The sequence below is a fragment of the Natator depressus genome, chromosome 1 (genome assembly GCF_965152275.1).
Source record: "Natator depressus isolate rNatDep1 chromosome 1, rNatDep2.hap1, whole genome shotgun sequence".
Taxonomy (NCBI): Eukaryota; Metazoa; Chordata; order Testudines; family Cheloniidae; genus Natator; species Natator depressus.
In genome coordinates, this window is record NC_134234.1 from 36,808,532 (window position 1) to 36,822,728 (window position 14,197).

The 14,197-nt window shown below is 48.5% G+C and overlaps 1 protein-coding gene across 9 annotated transcripts in view; it reads left to right on the forward strand.

The window, feature by feature from the left end:
* Nucleotides 1–3,494: 3,494 nt before the first annotated feature.
* The window catches only part of ELMOD1 (ELMO domain containing 1), a 64,817-nt gene continuing 54,114 nt past the window's right edge, over nt 3,495–14,197 (forward strand). For 4 of the 9 annotated variants that reach the window (XM_074957457.1, XM_074957467.1, XM_074957418.1 and 1 more), the window contains exons 1-3: nt 3,495–3,662; nt 4,200–4,284; nt 12,777–12,980. The gene's annotated coding sequence lies outside the window, so the exon portion shown is untranslated. The remainder of the gene's footprint in view (nt 3,663–4,199; nt 4,285–12,776; nt 12,981–14,197) is intronic. The other 5 variants (XM_074957478.1, XM_074957488.1, XM_074957439.1 and 2 more) reach the window with 3 other exon arrangements.

The following is a 14,197-nucleotide window of genomic DNA, read 5'->3' on the forward strand; positions in this document are numbered from 1 at the left end:
CAAATTTGACCAAGTTATAGGCCTCTGAAATATCCCAGTTTGTACATGGTCAGTAAAGATTTGTTAGAGTTTGGCAGCTAAATTCCCCAAAGTGTTCATCTGTACTGATTATTCTCCAGAGTCCAGCCTAGGCCTGCACAAGGCTGAACAGGGCTTTCCCTGCAATTGCTTCTCCCAGCTGCTGGGGATGAGGTATGAGAACTGAGAGCAGGACTCCTGTGGAAAAAACACAGTATGTGATTGTGTCATAATGTATACACACAAGGGAGCTGAATTAAAGTTGCACATGCAGCCTTAATTCTGGCATTTCCTAACTACTGAGTGCCTGATTTTGCAACCTCAACATTTTTAGCAAAGATTTGTGGACATAATATTTGATATAGAGAAAAAATAACTGGTAAAAATGGAATTAAAAGAAATATAAGCCTGGTCTCTTTAACAGGCAGGCAATGAGCTATTTTCGAGGTCACATCTTTGGTCAGGGATGGGAAACATTTGAAAAGAGGTTAATTAGCCTCCTCAGGGACTTCCTCCAACACCAGACAAGCAATTGGACAGTGGATGGATACCAGTGTGGGCTGAAAGTCTGCATGCATACAGCTTCAGAGAAATAGCTGGAGAAATCTATGTAACTGGAGGAAAAGCTGGAATCTAGATCTGTTTACCCAATGGCAATTATCATAATAGTGAGAGACTTTAAAGCATTCTGTGGACATTTCATGAAAGAAACAATTGTGATCTTCCCTTGAAGGGGACACCTATGTAAATATCTTTGCTTGAATGCCTGGGATTATGTTGAACAGGTTGACACTTTGAAGATCAAAAGGATCACAGGCTACCATAGGGGTGGGGTGAGGGGGAGGGATCCAAGACACTTGATATGCATGGTGGTGGGAGACAGGGGAAAGCAGCAGATGACAGTTTAGCTAGTGTGCAGGGGCATCTCACTGGCAGGTTAGCCAATAAAGGGGACATAGAAGAAAGGGACAGGCTGGCTAGAAGTTATTTGGTCTTTATAAATGCTGTAATGACTTGAATTGTACCAACATCAGTTTATTTTTTGCCAGCTGCAGGACTAGATATCCTATGCAGCCCATTTCTTTTGCTTTAATCCTCTTTTTCCTCTATCCTCATTTCTATTTAGAGCAAATCGATCCTAACCGAGCAGACTGCTGCACCCACTTGAAGCCCCATTTAAATCAATGGGGCTCTGCCTGGGAACAGCAGAATGCCTGCATAGATCACAATGCAGAACTGTGACCTTCGATTGTTTTTAAGGTTCAGTCCCTGTGCTAGGTCCTTGAAGAGCAGAGAACCTTCTGACCCTTCCTGAGAAGGGCACTTGGGGATACCTGTTAGAGGGTTGCCTTGTGTAAGCGGGGGAATAGTCCCGCTATTGTGGGGAACTTTCCTGGCTTCTGCACTACCCCAGTGAAGTGGGCTAGTGAAAGGATCTGAGTCTTTGCTCCCACTTCCTTTACCCGGTGGCCTCCCTGCCTTTGAGGACTCCCCTTCCACTCTCCTGTCTGGCAGAGTCCTCGTAACCCCAACAAGGCAGAGGCCAGGATTCCAACCCTGCTGTGGTCACCTAGAACAGGGGCTAGGGTGTCCCCATTCCGGGATACTCTCTCTGCACTGGGCACTTCTCTGACCCACTGACCATTACATACAACTTAAAGCAAATGCAAGTTATTTAATCAACAATTAATTTTAAAAAGAATAAGGAAAAATGGGAAAGGTTAAAGGAAACACATCAACCCGCTCTGTGGCAGGAAACATCACAAACAGTGTCTCTGGAATGTCAGGGCAGTTCACAGTCTGTTCCTTGTAAGTCCCAGGCCTTCTTCTCAGGCCCTGGCTGTGCTGCAGGGATGCTGTGGGTTGGACACTTGCTCTAGTGGTGGCCTCACGCTCTCAGGCTCTAAGTGGCAGGACCCTTCTTCCCAGTGTCGCCCCCGCCCTGTCGGGGTTACGATCCAAGCCTGGCCTGCAGAGCCTCTTGGCTGAGGCGTCTCCCTGTGCTGGGCCCGCTGCCCAGGGTCCCCCTCGCTCTCTCCAGCTGCTCACCGCACCCAGCTCTGGACTGCTCCAGCCCCAGCTCCACCACTCTGTCTCAGCACTGCTGCTGCTCTGCCTCCAGCTCCCTGGGCTGCTTTTTTGGCCTCTCTGCCTCTGGTTGCTACAGCTCTGCTCCCAGGACAGGTCTGCTCTGCAGGCTGCTTCTGCGACTCTGCTCCCAGCACTGACCTGCTTCCTGGGCTGCTTTTCTGGCCCCTCTGGCTCTGGTTGCTGCAGCTCTCCTCCCAGGGCAAGTCTGCTCATTCTGGGCTGTGCCTCTGGCTTTGGGGCTGCAGCTCTGCTCCCAGGATAGGGTCTGCTCTCTCTGGATCTGGCACAGCTCTGCTCCCCAGCTCAGCTTGCGCCCCTCCTTTCTCCGTACCTCAACCCCACTCTGTCTGACCCAGACAATTCCAGCTCACCTGGAGGACGGGGCCTCCTGACTCTCTGATTAGCTTGCCCGCCCTGTCATTCAGGCTGACCTGGAGCATTGGCCTCTCCCCATTGTTCCTGGGGACTACCAACCTCAGGGTCCTCGTTTCCCATAGACCCTTCTCCTTTTACTACTGGGAGCTAGCCAACCAAAACACCCCCACTGAATGTTAGTAAGGGAGCAACAGTACCCTTACACTTGGCTAAGTATAAGTGTCACTCAGTAGGAGCACAGGGAAAAGGGAACCAAAAAGTCATATACAGTACAAAGTACACCAGCACATTTCTAGTGCCTGCATGCAGTAAGTATGACTAATGCAATTAAGACTGCTGTAGTCCACTACTCAAAGAATTATTTTTGGATGTAGTATTTTTATCATATTTTTGATGAGGTTGCAGTTCAGTGCCTACAAGAAACTGTGTATGCAACACATTGCCAGGGAAAAAAAGCATGGACTGACAGTGGGCACAGAACAGTGTATGCAGTTTATCTCCAGTGCAAAACCGTGCCCATAAAATCAGACCCTCGCTCAGGCCTCAATCTTTTAAGGTGCTGAGCACCCTGCCCTCCATCCAGCAAAGCACCTGTGCACATGATTAACTTCAAGCAGGCCCATTAATTTCAGTGTTAGGGAGGTGCTTAAATGATTTGGTGGATGAGGGCCAGAACGGTCTCATCTTGCAGCCCTGATCCCTTAATGTCTGCAGAGCGCTGGGGCTATGTCAAGGGCTAATGTCAGCCAGGCAAAACCTCTCCCTCAAGGCATGTCAGTTTCTATCTTTTCTGTTGGGGGGAGGTGCTATGGCAGGCGTTCCCCAGCGCACGCAGGGGCCCCGGGCAGTGCCCCGCCTGCCCCAGGGCACGCAGGAGCCGCAGGCGCTTGACCCCCTTTCTCAGCCCCGCCGCCTCCGCCCTCGCCAGTAGGTGGCAGCCGCACCGCGTTCCCCGCCCGCGGCTCCTGCGCCCGCCCCGCCAGCGCGCGTGCGGCCCCGGCCCCGCCCCGCGCCCAGGCTGCTGCTGACCCACATTCCGGCAGCGCCTCCGTGCAGCCTGTTCCCGGGGCAGCCGAACTAGCGGCTCATTGCGGCAGCTGCCGAGGGGGGGAGGCTGGCGAGCGGCGGCGGCTCCGCGGCGCTATGGGACCCTAGCACCCGCCGCGGGCAGGAGAGAGGTGAGGGAGCCGCACGGGCGCCTTGCAAATCCCCCCTCCCCCTGCACGCGGCCGCGCTGCCCTGGACGGAGCCTGGCAGCAGGGTGCCCTGCCAGACAGACCCAGCAACAGTGTGTACCCCCTCCCCCACCCCCGCGCATTTTGCATTTCTCCCCGGTTATGGTTGTGCAGCCTCCCGGGCGTGGTGCATTGTGTATCCTGTAGCCCGGTAGCAGCCGCCTCTCGCCCTTTGCTCTCAGTGGCTGGGGCTGGGCTCAGCAGCAGCAAGCCCCGTGCAGGTCGCCTAGCGACGGTGTATCGGATCCTGGAGAGGCGCGAGCTCCTGGGGTGCAGAGGGTGCGGGGGGGTCTCGCCCGCCAGCACCCCGGTGCCATCCGCATCGCAGCCAGATGGGCAGCGGCTTCCCTGCCTGCTCCGTGGGCCGGGAACGGGGGGATGCTGCGGTGATCGCTGAAGGCTTGTGGCAGGGCTGTAAACACTAGTGTGTGGAGCAATTTCTTTGAGCTTATGATTATCCGATGACTCTGGTTACTGTAGTTCCAGGCTGTCTTCGTGCCAGGACAGCTACTCACGGCCGTATCCTTTCCCAGGTCATTGTCAGGAGAGGGAGTAGCCAGCGAAGGTAAGTGCTGGAGAAAAGAGGGTTTTATTTTTATCCTTGGCAGAATGCTCTACATTTGTATAGTGACCGTGTCTAGCCCAGTGACACACATTCATAATCCTTTAGAACTGGCATGAAAAGTCTCCTTTTCTTTTGGAATTTAGTTGAGTAACTGTCATTAAAATCTTTGGAGTTAAAGTTTGTCCCTTTACATTTTGGACTTTGGGATTTCAGTTGGATTTTATGTGGTAGAGAAATTAGGTCGCTTCTTGGACTTAAGCACACAAACAAAAAATCCTAAAGCACTGAGGGGGCTATAGCAAATTCTGGGCAGATATCCAGGTGCCTTGCTCTGCAGCTCTGCAGTGTTTGTGTCATGCAGATGGTTTGACAACCATCCTAATACAAGTGGAGTTGCCAATATGGTGGAAAGCAGAGAGAAACACCTGAGGCCGGATTTGATCTCCATTGCACCATTGTGCATAACTCCACTGAAGTCAATGGAATTATACTGCTATGAGATCAGAATCAGGCCCCTTGGGGTGCTTATCTCATGCAAACCCCCAAGATATTACAGTCTTCATTCTAAAGTTTGCTCTGGAATCAACATAATTGTAATCTTCAGGTTTATATCCCCCACCAACCTCTATCCTTTTCCTTGACCCCTCCTGCCTTTTTAAAAAAAAGTATTAGAGGAAAGAGGCCACAGTGTATTCAATAATTGATGAGAAGTACTGTTACTGTCCGAGTCCCAGCAGCTCAACATTCAGATAACAAACAGTTCTGGTGACAAAGGCATTTGAAACAAAGGAGCCATTTTAGAAGATGCTTGAGAGAAATTATTTATTTCCATGCTTTTGTGGTTGTAAACCCAGCGATCACTTTTAAATTGGGGATACCGTTTTGGAGAGCGGAAAACTGAAGTAACATAGAAATAAAATAAAGGAAATAAAGTTAAATTTCCTTTCTCTACGACATATATTTTCCAGGTGCACTGCTGCTGGTTTATTGTCATCTCCTGTTACAAACATCTGGTTACACAGTGAAAGAACTATTTTGTGTACTTGTCCAGCCATGAATAGTTGAAATGGTTCAATGTGCATGTGCTGCTCGTCTTGCTTAATTGAGTACTGATGCCTACGTGTAGTAATTTCTGGGAGGATGTATTGCGTGCTTTTCATCCTGTTACATGGTGATAAATAAATTAGATCTTAGGAGCAGTGATACAGTAGACAATAGCATCTTTCTGTGGTTACCTTTAAAATTATCTTTGGGATAGTCACATTTCTAAGCCAAGCATGAAGAATCCAGATGTCTTAGTTTTTAAAGTTGGTGTATTATTTTGGTGAACACTGTTGCTAGAAATGTTAAGTGTGGTTTTCAACTTCATCTTTTGGAATAGATTATTTATTGCCTATCTAGATTCTTGCCTGAAACTGCTAGGCATTGTTTTTCAGAGATGTTATATTTCACATTAAGACAAATGGCCATCTGTAGAAAAAACTTCAGGAAACAGTTGAATATGAATGAATGCTACAGATTTCCCACAAAACACGTTTAAATTTCCTGCTAGCTTTGTTGCATTTCAGGGAATAGGTCTGTATATCGAGTTATCATGTAGCTGTGTAGAAAGTGCCTCTTAACCCTTTGTGAGTCAGAGCCCACAGGACAGGTGTTGCACAAAGTTTCAGTAGATAGATACTGTCCTTAGTTCTATGTAGCAAAGAATTTTGTTAAATGACAAAAGATCTCTTGTCCTTGCCACAGAATCATAACCTGATGAGACTAGTACTGCTAACACAGCCAGAATGCTAAACCATACTTCAGCTATGGCACTTCAAGGCTGTGCTGCACTAGCTGTCTTTTCTTTTAAAATTCCCACTGTTGCCAGCTGCAGTGTAGCTCCGTAGTGGGAGCAGTAAGGTACACAAGGTTCCAGGTGGCTGCTGGCAAATTAAGCACCTTGTATTCTAAATCTGCTCAGAGTAGGTTTGCACTCAGAGCTGAACTGTGATCAGCACTGGTCCAGCTGCAATCATTATTGGCAATGATTCTGTTTTATTATATAGAGGAGGTATAAGATGCACAAGACCAGACACAGGAGATCTTTATTTGCTCCATGGACCACTTGCAGCACTAGCACAAAGATGCGAAAAGAAAAATCTGGGCTGGCTGGAGATCAAGTCCTACTGGTTCTAAATGCCCACTGGGTCATTGGGAGAGTTGGTCTCTGTACCATTCATGAATGTCTGCTAAGCCTCATTGAGAAGAAGCTTTGTCTTATGCTCCTCGGTAGTCTTTGTTGCTTGATGGTATAGATCAGGGGTGGGCAAACTACGGTCTGGTGGCCAGATCTGGCCCGCCAGCCATTTTAATCTGGCCCTCAAGCTCTCTCTGGGGAGCAGGGTCTGGGGCTTGCCCCACTCTGGCACTCGAGCCAGGGAGCAGGGTTGAGGGCCGCTCCACGCGGCTCCTGGAAGCAGCAGCATGGCCCCTCTCCAGCTCCTACGCTTAGGGGCAGCCGGGGGCTCTGCTCTGCACACTGCCCCCACCCCAAGTGCTGCCCCCCCAGTTCCCATTGGCCAGAAACCTCCGCCAATGGGAGCTGTTGCGGCAGTGCCTGCAGATGGGGCAGCGTGGAGAACCGCCTGGCCATGCCTCTGTGTAGGAGCCGGAGAAGGGACATACTGCTGCTTCTGGGAGCTGCTTGAGGTAAGCACTATCCGGAGCCTGCACTCCTCAGCCTCTCCCTGCACCCCAACCCCTTGTCCCAGCCCTGATCCCCCTCCCACCCTCCGAGCATCCCTAGCCACACCCCCAGCTGGAGCCCTCACCCCCCCCCCCCCCCGGAGCCCCCTCTCACGCCCTGAACTCCTCATTTCTGGCCCCAACCAGAACCCTCACCCCTTCCAGCACCCAACCCAATTTTGTGAGCATTCATGGCCCGCCACACAATTTCTATTCCCAGATGTGGCCCTCGGGCCAAAAAGTTTGCCCACGCCTGGTATAAATCATAATAAGACCACAAGCCCAGGGAGAGAAGGATATTTTCAGGAGTTTATGGAAGGAAGGAGAGTCCTAATCCAGGGGGGCGGGTGTGAAAGGGGCTTGCTAGGTCCTGGGAAAGAAACCAGATGATTTGAGGAGATCCAAAATGGGGAGTGAATAAAAGGAAGGCGGATGATTGGATTTAGGTGAAATAAGATGGAGAGTGGGGATAACTGATGCTGGTGAGGGTAACCCTGAGAGTTGTAGGTTGATGAGGGTCTGAGAAGAAAGCCCGTGGGGTAGGGAGGTGATGAGAAGGAGCTGAGAGGTTCAAAAGATGGTTTGCAGACTTGATGTATGAAGAGAGGGAAATTGTGACATGTTAGAGGTGCTTGGAGGAGTAGGACTGACTTGGAGGGGGCCTAGCAGGTACAGGAGTGCTGGAATCATGGTTCTGCACCCAAAATGAATAGCACTTGAAGTCTTATACCTATGCGCCCCCTCCTCTCCCCCCCGGTGCTACAATACTTACAAAGTGGGATCTGAGTTACTATAGAGAATTCTTTCCTGGGTATCTGGCTGGTGAATCTTGCCCTATGCTCAGGGTTCAGCTGATCGCCATATATGGGGTCGGGAAGGAATTTTCCTCCAGGGCAGATTAGAAGAGGCCCTGGAGGTTTTTCGCCTTCCTCTATAGCATGGGACACAGGTCACTTGCTGGAGGATTCTCTGCTTCTTGAAGTCTTTAAACCATGATTTGAGGACTTCAATAGCTCAGACATAGGTGAGAGGTTTATTGCAGGAGTGGGTGGGTGAGGATTCTGTGGCCTGCATTGTGCAGGAGGTCAGACTAGATGATCATAATGGTCCCTTCTGACCTTAATATCTATGAATCTACTGTTGTTGGTTTATCCTCACAATAGCCCTGTGAGGTAGGTAATTGTAATTATCCATCAGCTATAGCTGGTGAGACTGAGGTGCAGAGATTAAGTGATTTGCCCAAGGCTGCAGAGCAAATCCATGCTAGAGCCAGGATTAGAACTCAGGAACTCCTGGCTCGTAGCCCAGACCACAATCCCTTGGATCGTGCTGGCTCTTCATTAATTCATTGTTCATCCACCATTAATGCTTTTATGGAGGTGTTTGGGGAAAGAAGACATCAACTGGGGAAAACATAGCATGCTTGTGAAATTTAAACCTAAATAAAAAGGAACTGCACTAGGTGATACCTTTTACCTCTTACATAATACATATAAACAAGTCTCTAATTGCAGCCAGTAGTACGTGTCTGAAGTCATTCAATTTAGAGAAGGAAAAGAACGCAAATAGGTTCCAGGTCATTCTGTGTTCATGATGCTGCCCTGCATGAACCAGGAACAGGTTGCTTTATGGGCCATTTCCAAAATACATAGACGTTAATGGAAGTCTTTGCATTGACTAAGTGGCCTTGGTATCCGTTACTTGCATAAACAATAGCATGCAAATATGATGGAAAAAGAAAAAATATGGGATCTGCTTCTCACCCTCCTCTACAGTGTTTCAGGTCATGAGAGTATATCCATCTGTAGTGTGGCAACTTCTATGTCAACATTCCTTTATGATCACAGTGCCAACAAGGAGGACTGGTACATGCTAATGTAGTGCCCCCTCTCCACCCAGTTACCTTCTTTAATGCCAATCTGCTTACAGGTTTTGATGGACAGGTCTGGATCCTGCCACTCACTCAGCAGAGTGTATCTTCTTTATTTTTCCCTATGATTTTATTTGGCGGTGCCTCCACCCCTTTTGCCCCTTCCTGGCAGGGTCGCCAAGGCAGCTTGGGAGGAAAATTCTAACCATATGGTAACCCCCACTTACTTGATAGTTGGAGACCCCCAGGAAATAGCACTAATATAATTACTGTGTTGAATACATTGTATGTATTTAACAGAAGACAAATATAACAGGGTAAAACACGATTCTTAGGGTCACTGGTGCCCATGCTGATAATACCAGTGACTTTCCCCAGTCACAGGACCTGATGTAGCAAATGTAAAATTAGTGTCCTGTTGGTACGCGTACTTTGTTGGGGCCCTTGGTGACCTATGACCCCGATATCGTCTCTGCAGTGGTTTAGCGGTGTGGCTGACTGGGTTCAGTACAGCCCAAAGGACTCACAAGTGGGAGGAGGTGGTAAGTCCCTCCACAGGTTTAATATGCAGCAGGTTATAAAATCCCCAAACCCTTACTCCCTGGCTTGAGGACACAGTTCAGGGAGTAGGGAGTCCCCAAAACAATTTCCCTGACTGACTGACTAAAAGATGGTGCACTCACAAACTCCATGAATGATCCTCAGGTTCAGAGATGACTCTGGACTCGGTCACTGCTGAGGGGCTCATCTCTGCTGGCAGGGATCCTCTTCAGGCAGGAATCAGGCTGCTTCTGGTCCCAGGATTTCCCCTCACCACAAAGTGGTGCAGGGTTCAAGGTGCAGATTACACAACTGTACTAAAATCCAAACTGTAGTCTGCTACCCCAGCGTCCAGACTCGTTTACAGCAGGCAGCAGCCCTGGACTAGCAGCTAGAGCGGAGCTGACCATGTGGTAACCAGTCTCCCCTAGGGAGCTGGAGAGCTAACTCAGCCTGGCTGGGGAAGTTTCCTAGTAAAACTCTACAAACTGGGAGTCATCAGTGGAGAAGGAAAAGCCCAGCTGAGGGATCTTGCTTTCAGGTCCCTAGAGGCCAGTTCTCAGGGGGAACCCTGCATGCAGGCCTGGGACTCACCAGCTCCCCACACAGCCAGTCTTGCCCTTGCCCTGGCTGGCTCCAGACTGTCTCAAAAAAAGACTTCTCCCCTTTCCTGAGTTTCCTGGGAAGGGCATCTCACTCCCAGGCAGACTCTGACTCTGCCTTGGCTCCCCCTCCCTACCAGGGACAGCATGCCTCTCCCTGAGCGGCTGGCAGACAGAGCCCCAGGAATCTAGGTAATCTCCTTGGGGGTTACACTCCACTGAATGCGTCCGATGAAGTGAGCTGAAGCTCACAAAAGCTTATGCTCAAATAAATTTGTTAGTCTCTGAGGTGCCGCAAGTACTCCTTTTCTTTTTACTAAGAATGGAAACACTTTGGGTACAAACCAGTGCCTGTAGTTGTTGGAAGTTCTCAGTTTCTGTGACTCTGACATGGCGATCATCATACTAAACAGGACAGCTTTTTCTCCAAACTTGCCTTGACAAAACTACAGCACTGCTGATAACTGATATTTTTCAGTCACCCTGATTCCTGCAGGTATCAATAACATTGGTGACCTGGACGTGTACAATGAAACAAGTTCTGGTTCTTTGGAACATAACCGACAGAATTATTTCTTTGAGCAGATCTTTCCCCATTGTTAACTTATGGAGATTTGATAGTCCCTGGCACAGGCAATGGTGAGAAGACGTGAGGAGAGCTGGTTTGGGGGAGGGAGTGAGGGGAACTCTCATCGCACCAGTCAAAGAGGAGAGGGGAGCACAGCTTGCCCAAACCAGGGAGGAGAAGGGGAACTCTCCCTTTGCTTCTATCAGGAGATATGGAGTTGTGCTCACCCCCATATCTTTACACCCTGGGCTTGAGCTAAAAAGGGAACAATGACTTCACAACAAGCCTCCCATGCACCTACTGTGTATGGAAACCACTCCGCAAGGGCACGCTGGTCAAACTCAAGGGGCCTTTGTGAGGCGGCCATGTTTCTCTTTCCACCCATTGCCTGTCTTATCTGTGTAGATTCCAGGTTCTTGGGGGCAAGAACTATCACTCTGTGTTTGTACCATACCTGGCACTGGATAAAGATAAAATGAAAAACGTTATTCAGCCTTGTTTGTATTGTGCAGAAGGGGAAATGTAGCTCTGAAACATTCATTGTGTTATATACAGATTGCATGGTGCGGCTATAGCTGCTTCCTATGAAGAAGAGAAGGAAAAAAATCATAGTGTGTAGAATGAAACTGAAACTTACAAATGAAGAGCCATCTCATCCTTTCTGTGGGGGAAATCCAAGTGAAAGGGAGGGAATTCTGTGAGTTGCATCTTGCAGAGTTTCCTCATCACAAGAGCAACTGATGGAACATAGCTCATGTCATGTACATTATCACATAAGCTATTGTAAAAGTTCATGGGATTTTCCCTTATGTTGTATGTGAACCTATGTGAGTTTTACTGTTTTGCATGAATACTCTGTGCCTCAGTTTCCCTGTGTGCTGCACAAATACCTCAGTGGTGGGAATAGGGGTATGTGACTTTGGCTGAGACCTCTGGGGCAGGTGAGGCTGCACCAGCTGTCTGCAAGTACGCTATGACCGGTGCCCTTTGTAACCTGAGACCCAATAGGTGGATGCGGCCTGGTGACTCTTTGCCCTAGGAAGCGAGACAAAGAGAATAAGGAGGAGCAATGGGGTGTCTGAGGTTGGGTCGTTGGAATCTGTCAGTCTGCTGTGGGGAACTGGAATGGGGGGAGTCCGGGGCATCTGGCCCAGGACTCCCCAAGATGGACTTGGCTGAAAGTCACTGATTTCTGTGGTAGCAAGTTCTGTTCTACGCTGTTCCTGTCAACTAATAAACCCTTCTGTTCTACATGCTGGCTGAGAGTCACTGCTGACTGCAGGAGTTGGGGTGCAGGGCCCTCTGGCTTCCCCAGGAGCCCCGCCCAGGCGGATTTGCTGTGGGAAGCGCTTGGTGTGGAAGGGGATGCTGAATGCTCTGAGGTCAGACCCAGGAAGGTCAAAGCTGTGTAAGCTTCTTGCGCTGGAGACAGTATGCTCAGCGAGAGGAGGCATGCTACCCCAGAGTCCTGACTGGCTTTGTATGGAGTAGTTCCAGAGCATTGGCCTGGTGACTCTATGACACAGGCCCAGATCACTTTCCCTACAGATATTTGTGAAGTGTTAGACTCTCTTTCACAAGCGATGTTGGTGCTCATAAGAAATTCTACCCTCCTATTCTTGTGAAGTCTGGAACTTCTACATCGGTGTTACTATGTTCTATGAACAAATTATTTGGTTGTATATACAGTCCAAGAGTATGACAGTATGACATAGTATGACAAAGATGCAGGATCACAGCTGTCATTCGCTACAGTGCAACTGTAAGATCTTTCTCCCGCCAAGGTTATCGCTATCAGCTTCAGCACGTAGGTCACAATCTCTAAGATGGCATGGACTGTACATCCTTACTGAATTCTCATCATATTTCCTGTCATACATTTTCTGGAGACTTAGGCTTCTGTGACTGTTCACTTTTTTTCCTTTTCAATAAAAAAGACAATGAAACTAATGTTGAAAATACAGCTATGTAAAGTGATAAAAAGACAGAGCTTGAAAATTTTGCCCAATACCTACCTACTGGTGGGCTGAAAATATCTTCACCTACATATCCTTTGCAGAGTAATGGTTCTGTTTGTGTACAATTGGATTTTGAGTAATATAATGGTAATGCTGTCAATCAACTTTCTATTTAATGAACTTTTTAAAAAAGTCATTTACTGCTGATTCTCTTGCTTTAATTATAGCTTCTAAGGCCACGTCTACACTACCTGCCAGATTGGCGGGTAGCATTTGATCTATCGGGGATCGATTTATTGCATCTAGTGTAGACGTGATAAATCGATCCCCGATCACTCTGCCGTCAACTCCGGAACTCCACCACGGCGAGAGGCGGAAGCGGAGTCGACGGGGGAGCAGCAGCCGTTGATCCCGCGCTGCGAGGATGCGAAGTAAGTGATTCTAAGTCGATCTAAGATACGTCGACTTCAGCTACGCTATTCTTGTAGCTGAAGTTGCGTATCTTAGATCAGTTCCCCCCCCCCCCCAGTGTAGACCAGGCCTTACTCTTCCTGACTTTACTCCGCTTCTTCTTTCCTTCAGTAGATCATGTTGTATCTCTTATATTCCTTTTATCTCCCTTTAGTCACTTACAGCGTTCTCTTTCCCCTGCCATATTGTGTTCTTTGCCTTCTTCCTGACTATTTACACGAAAAATCATTTTGTCAACACAATATCTCCCCCCACACACACACACCAACTCTCACATGTAGCTTGGAAATTTTACCAGACAGTTAACAGCGTAAGAGGGGGGTGGGAGTGGGAATGGGAATAGTCACTGACTAGAGGTAACACCCTGATGAGAAACAGCCCTTTCTTTCCACACAGTTGCTGGGAAAGGAGCATGGTGTGTGATTCCTACCGGGGTGTTGTTCCTGGACCCTGCTTGATGACTTTGTATTTCATATCCATCTCTGCCTATTAGTTGACTGACAAATTGGAATCTCTTTCCTGGTCTCCAAAACCTTCTTTCTTCTGCAGTGGAGACAAAACGTTCTCCGTCTCTGCTCTTAGTCCCCTCAAGCCCCACTGAGGTCTCAGTTGCCTGGCTGCTGTGAGGGTGGGCTGTTTCTGCTACTCTCTGTAAATGTTCCCACTACCCTACTCGACTCATAGCTTCCTTGTTCAGGTTTTCTTCTTCTATGACTAGCTTCAGTGCCTGCCTCTGGTGCTGCTCAGGGCGATCTCAAGCAGCAGAAGAGTGAAATTGACCTAATTCACCTTAGTTCATGATTAGTCAGAGGGTTGTGAATAGGGACAGTGAAAACTGACAAGACTATGGTGACTGCTGCAGGTTGGGGAAATGATCAGGAGCAGCAGAAGCACTGAGCCTGTTTGCAGCCTTGGGAACATGCCCCTAAATCAGTTTATACCAGGTTCACATTTGGCATGTTTGCTTTACGATCTACAAACATTTAAAATAAAATGAAAGCTTACAGTCTGCAGAAGTTGAAGACGCTTGCTTGGGAATACTTCCTACTCACCATAGGCATATAGATCTCTTTCCAACCCTGTTAAAAGACTTAAAGCTTGCTCGACAATGTAATCCATAAAATGTGCTTTGCTGTGCATTGTGCACACAGTCAGGGCTCCCAGCAAGGTCACATAC